At 53.8% G+C, this 6,664-nt stretch overlaps 1 protein-coding gene across 1 annotated transcript in view; it reads right to left on the bottom strand.

The window, feature by feature from the left end:
* The window catches only part of CEP128 (centrosomal protein 128), a 256,542-nt gene extending 253,979 nt beyond the window's left edge, over positions 1–2,563 (bottom strand). The window contains exon 1 of the mRNA XM_040333200.1: positions 2,467–2,563. The gene's annotated coding sequence lies outside the window, so the exon portion shown is untranslated. The remainder of the gene's footprint in view (positions 1–2,466) is intronic.
* Positions 2,564–6,664: the final 4,101 nt, after the last annotated feature.

Genomic DNA, 6,664 nt, shown 5'->3' on the forward strand with positions numbered 1-6,664 from the left:
CACAGAGAGACAGTCTGTATCCTCCTATAGAATGACCGCACAGAGAGACAGTCTGTATCCTCCTATAGAATGACCGCACACGTCCCCCCTTCCATATGCCCCTCTTCCAGTCAGTGCTGCTCCCCACCTGTCCCCCTGTTTTAATCAGAGCTCCCCCTCTGTGTCCCCCATGTCCCCCTCTTAAAGTCAGCACTCCCCCCTCTGTATTCCCCTATTTCCAGTCGGCACCCCCTCTTCCAATCAGTGCTGCTCCCCCATACCCCTCTTCCAGTCAGAACTCCCCCTCCATATCCTCCTCTTCCAGTCAGCGCTGCTCCCCCCGCCCCCCTCTTCCAGTCAGCACTCCACCCTCCATGTCCCCCTCTTCCAGTCAGAACTCCCCCTCCATATCCCCCATGTCCCCTTCTTCCAGTCAGCGCTGCTCCCCGCACGTCCCCCTCTTCCAGTCAGCACTCCCCCTCCATATCCCCCATGTCCCCCTCTACCAGTCAGCGCCCCCCCCCCCCCCTCTTCCAGTCAGTGCTGCTCCCCGCACGTCCCCCTCTTCCAGTCAGCGCTGCTCCCCGCACGTCCCCCTCTTCCAGTCAGCGCTGCTCCCCGCACGTCCCCCTCTTCCAGTCAGCGCTGCTCCCCGCACGTCCCGCTCTTCCAGTCAGCGCTGCTCCCCGCACGTCCCGCTCTTCCAGTCAGCACTCCCCCTCCATGTCCCCCTCTTCCAGTCAGAACTCCCCCTCCATATCCCCCATGTCCCCTTCTTCCAGTCAGCGCTGCTCCCCGCACGTCCCCCTCTTCCAGTCAGCACTCCCCCTCCATATCCCCCATGTCCCCCTCTACCAGTCAGCGCCCCCCCCCCCCCTCTTCCAGTCAGCGCTGCTCCCCGCACGTCCCCCTCTTCCAGTCAGCGCTGCTCCCCGCACGTCCCCCTCTTCCAGTCAGCGCTGCTCCCCGCACGTCCCCCTCTTCCAGTCAGCGCTGCTCCCCGCACGTCCCCCTCTTCCAGTCAGCGCTGCTCCCCGCACGTCCCCCTCTTCCAGTCAGCGCTGCTCCCCGCACGTCCCGCTCTTCCAGTCAGCGCTGCTCCCCGCACGTCCCGCTCTTCCAGTCAGCACTCCCCCTCCATGTCCCCCTCTTCCAGTCAGCGCTTTTCCCCCCCCTCTTCCAGTCAGCGCTTTTCCCCCCCTCTTCCAGTCAGCGCTGCTCCCCGCATGTCCCCCTCTTCCAGTCAGCGCTGCTCCCCGCACGTCCCCCTCTTCCAGTCAGCGCTGCTCCCCCTCTTCCAGTCAGCGCTGCTCCCCGCACTTCCCCCTCTTCCAGTCAGCGCTGCTCCCCCTCTTCCAGTCAGCGCTGCTCCCCCTCTTCCAGTCAGCGCTGCTCCCCGCACGTCTTCCTCTTCCAGTCAGCGCTGCTCCCCCTCTTCCAGTCAGCGCTGCTCCCCGCACGTCCCGCTCTTCCAGTCAGCGCTGCTCCCCGCACGTCCCGCTCTTCCAGTCAGCGCTGCTCCCCGCACATCTCCCTCTTCCAGTCAGCGCTGCTCCCCCTTTTCCAGTCAGCGCTGCTCCCCGCACGTCCCCCTCTTCCAGTCAGCGCTGCTCCCCCTCTTCCAGTCAGCGCTGCTCCCCGCACGTCCCCCTCTTCCAGTCAGCGCTGCTCCCCCTCTTCCAGTCAGCGCTGCTCCCCGCACGTCCCCCTCTTCCAGTCAGCGCTGCTCCCCCTCTTCCAGTCAGCGCTGCTCCCCGCACGTCTTCCTCTTCCAGTCAGCGCTGCTCCCCCTCTTCCAGTCAGCGCTGCTCCCCGCACGTCCCGCTCTTCCAGTCAGCGCTGCTCCCCGCACGTCCCGCTCTTCCAGTCAGCGCTGCTCCCCCTCTTCCAGTCAGCGCTGCTCCCCGCACATCTCCCTCTTCCAGTCAGCGCTGCTCCCCCTTTTCCAGTCAGCGCTGCTCCCCGCACGTCCCCCTCTTCCAGTCAGCGCTGCTCCCCCTCTTCCAGTCAGCGCTGCTCCCCGCACGTCCCCCTCTTCCAGTCAGCGCTGCTCCCCCTCTTCCAGTCAGCACTGCTCCCCGCACATCTCCCTCTTCCAGTCAGAGCTGCTCCCCGCACATTCCAGTCAGCGCTGCTCCCCACGCGTCCCCCCCTCTTCCAGTCAGCGCTCGCCCTCCTGTGTCCCCCTCTTCCAGTCAGCGCTCGCCCTCCTGTGTCCCCCTCTTCCAGTCAGCGCTCGCCCTCCTGTGTCCCCCTCTTCCAGTCAGAGCTCGCCCTCCTGTGTCCCCCTCTTCCAGTCAGAGCTCGCCCTCCTGTGTCCCCCTCTTCCAGTCAGAGCTCCCCCTCCTGGGCCCCCCATTAGTCCCTGGCTCTCCTCACTGTCCCCTCTCACAGCCTATATTTCCTCAGGAGCCCCTCTTGTTTCCAGCCCCCCCGTTATTAGTCAGGGGCCCCTCTCTCAGTCGGTGTCCCCAGGTGCTCACTCACCTCCATCCTGCAATAACTGTCAATAACGCCTCTATGGCAACTCAAAGCTGCCGCCGCCCAGCTGAGGAACAGGCAAGGTAGCGCGGAGAGTGCCGGGAAACGTAGTGCGGGGGGCGGGAGTCTGACCTGACGGAGGCGGGGCGATGACTACAACTCCCGACATGCCCCGCAAGCACCAGGGTGGGCGGAGCTAGGAGGTTAGGCGGCAGGATTGGCGGTCATATGCGATCAGGCACGCCCAGGTGGGAGAAGCTTCTCTCTTTAGCAGTGTTAGTGGTTTGAGTGAGTGCTGCTGAGTGTGGTCACCATGACGACCAGTCATCGCACTGCTGTTACCTATAGCAACCAGAATGAGCGTACTGCAGTCTCCCATAGCAAGCAGAAGTGGCTACCTGCTGTCAGTGAGTCATAGCAACCAAAAGCAGCCGACCCCTGCTAAAAGATTAAACTCCTCCCACCTGGTGTATCTCCTTGTATATGACCCCAATCCCGACCCTTACCTCTTGGCTCCACCCCTTCTGGTGTGGGAGAACTCACAGCAGTTACCCATAGCAACCAGGGTGAATCTACCAATAGCAACCCAGAGTTACCTTACTACAGTCGCCCATGAACAGAAGTGACCTCTCACTGTAGTCACCCATAGTAACCAAACACCTAACTGCAGTCACTTTACTGCCATCACCCATAGCAACCAGTCACTTTACTACAGTCATCCTTAACAACCAGGCACTTCACTGCATGCACTCATAGCAACTCGTTTCTTTATGCAGTCACCCATATCAACCAGTCACCTCAATACAGTTACCTGTAGCAACCAATCACTTCACTGCAGTTACCCATAGCAACCAGTCACCCCACTACAGTTACATATAGCAACTAGTGTCCTTACTGCAGTTTACAATAACAACTGGTAACTTTACTGCAGTCACCCATGGCAACCAGTCACCTATAGCAACTAGTCACCTGACTTCACTGCAGATAACTATAGAAACGTGTCACCGCATTGTAGTTACCCATAGCAACCAGTTTTCTTACTGCAGTTACCCATAGCAACCAGTCACCTCACTAAAGTTACCTGTAGCAACCAATAACTTTACTGCAGTCACCTATAGCATCCAGTCACCCCACTGCAGTTAGTAACTGCAGTGGGGTGACTGGTTGCTATGGGTAACTGCCAGTTACCCATAGCAACCAGTCACCCCACTGCAGTTACCCATAGAAACCAGTCACCCCACTGCAGTTACCCATAGCAACCATTCACCTCAATATAGCAAACACTTGACACACCTGAATGTGTCTAAATGCTCCTAAACGTGTTTGAAAAGCACATCTTTAGGCACATTTTTAAACACGTCTCGTGTCAGGAGATAAATGTTCAGACAAGGTATCGTGTGCATGAGGCCCAAGAAGAATCCATTCCTAGGATGAAGATGAAGAAAAAGCCTCTATATGGCTCATACTAGGTGGGAATAGGGGTTGAGATTGATTTACCCCACAGTGCATGTAGTGACAGTCATTACTGCGGTGCGCAATAATGTGCTGTTTATGTGTTATTCCTAATGGCATCCCAACACACATATACAATGTACTACATCGCATCGCACCGCACGTAGGGATGAGATTTGGGCTCGGCCTTGTGGAAGTGTGTTAGGGTCCCTTTCACAATGAACACGTCAAGTAACACGCATGGTTACCATGGTTACCATTCATGCCATGCTTTGAATGGAATTGCTTTGATCAACGGTTAGGCCGCATTCACACCTGTGCGTTTTCTAAACGTGTGACAAAACACACAGCATGCATTGTTGAAAAGGCACTGCAAATGCACCGCAATCACAGGTCACGCATGTGGTGCTAATAGGCAACGAAAAGGTTATGGTGCTAGTTTGGGGTGTTTGTAGTGCGTTGGGCAGCCAATCCACTTGAATTGCACAGCGGGCGTAAAAATTATGCTAGCGGGAAGATGCATGTTAAAGGGGACTTAAAGCAGTAGTAAACCCGCTGCTTTTTTTTTCTTTACACCTTCAAGGGAAAAGGCATAATGAGCTAGTATGCACTACTAGCTACTACTAGCTCATTATGAAATACTTACCTTAGAACAAGGCGTTGGTGTCCCTCCTAGTCCACACCTCGGCAGCTGACATTTCGCCTCGGCATGTCTTCCGGGTATCGTGGTTCCAGCGCAGTGAGTGGCTGGAGCCGCAATGTCGTCACTTCTTTCTGGCAAGGTCCGGCGGCTGCCGAGAATCCCCTGTGCGCATGCGCCGCTGCATTCAGCGGCTCATTGCGAGGGGAATATCTCCTAAACCGTAAAGCTTTAGGAGATATTTTTGTTACCTACAGGTAAGCCTTATTATAGGCTTACCTGTAGGCAAAAGTAAAATAAATAACTTTAACTACCGCTTTAAAGCCGGAACTAAACCCTTCCTATCCTTTACAGCCGAGGAAGCCGCCATCTTAGCCTCCTTCTGATCTGCAGTTGCCATGGTGCTGCACATGTGATCAGTTATGGCACCAGATGTTGACAAAGGAGCGCGACTTGCCAAGACATCCAAGTGCGCCTGTTCTCGAAACGCGTCCACTTCTGATGACGTCATCCCATGCAGCCGACGGTCTCTTCGTGTTCCAAGCCTTCGTTTTGAGCCGGCATTTCCATCCGTGGGAAGAGGACACAGTCGTCATCCAGAGACCTACACGGCCGCTGACCCGGGAACGTCCCTGTGACATTATACATACCATGCCTGCCACTCTCATGTGAGTTGGTTACCTTTATGATTATTAAAGCTTACTTTTACAAACGACTGCACCCAGAGGTGCCTCTTTCCTTGTGTTTTATTTTTATTTTTTTGGCAACCCTAGTCACGCACGCAGTGCTATTAATTGTTAATGGTACTACAAGTGCGGGTAGCAACGCACGTTTATCGGCAAAACATGTTACAAACGCACCAAAACACGCACTGAAAAAATGGTCATGAACGAAAAGGTTCTGGAGCTAGTTTGGGGCATTTGTATGGCGTAGGGCAGCCCATTCACTTGAATGGCACAACGGCCATCAACACGTTCCCGCTATACTTATGTGTGAATGAGGCCTTAAAGCGGAAATAAACCTTCCTATCCTTAACAACCAAGGAAGCCGCCATCTTAGCCTCCTTCTGATCTGCAGTTGCCATGATGCTGCACATGTGATCAGTTATCACACCAGCCATTTGATGGCTTATCAGCGAAATTCATTACACAAGCAACTGTGACAGCTATCGATCACAGCATGGTTAGAATGGAACTGTTTTGGGAAACCATTAAATCGATAGAAACCATTAAACTGTTCTTTAAAATTGCGCCGTACTGAACACAGCGCATCAGAAGTTCTAAAAATGTTCGACCCCTTTCATACTAGGGCGGTGCGTTAGCAGTAAAGCACCAATGGTTTTAAGAAAGGGTTAATAACGCCCGCGATGCGTCGCCGCTGAATCGCTTTGCCGGCGTTTCAGCAGCATTACCCATTCATTTCAATGGGCAATGCGAGACGGGAAAGGTGTATACAACGCTCCAGCACTGCCCCAAAGATGCTGCTTACTTTTTTTCCCATCCTGCAAGCACACTGCCCGAAATGCGCCCCAGTGTGAAAGGGGTCTTACACATAGAGCATTTTTTAATGATCGCTCAAACGTCCTATTTTTGGCTGCAGTTAGCCGCGGTAAGGTTTTTTTTTTCAAAATTTATGCTTTTTTTTTGTTCATAGCGCAAAAAAATAAAAACCGCAGAGGTGATCAAATACCACCAAAAGAAAGCTCTATTTGTGGGGGAAAAGGATGTCAATTTTTGGTTGTGTGCAATGGCGCACAACCGCGCAATTGTCAGTTAAAGCGATGCAGTGCCGTATCGCAAAAAGTGCTCTGGTCAGGAAGGGGGTAAATTCTTCCGGGGCTGAAATGTAACCATATTACTACACTTAGGGGTGCCTCTCCTCTCTTTTATACTAAGTTGTGACATGACGCTACTTGTACAGTATATCAAGACATCGCTTGTATATCAAGTCCAAAATCTATTTAAAAATGTTGCTTGTCTTGCAAAGACGCTCTCAAACCAAGTTACTCTCAAACCAAGTGTTTTCTTGAGCATTGGATATCATTTAATTTTTTATTTTTTTTACAGGTACCTGGTGTGACCAGAAGAGGGTGCCACTGTCCTTCTGGTTGTA

This window comes from Rana temporaria, chromosome 13, assembly GCF_905171775.1.
Source record: "Rana temporaria chromosome 13, aRanTem1.1, whole genome shotgun sequence".
In the NCBI taxonomy this organism is placed as follows: domain Eukaryota; kingdom Metazoa; phylum Chordata; class Amphibia; order Anura; family Ranidae; genus Rana; species Rana temporaria.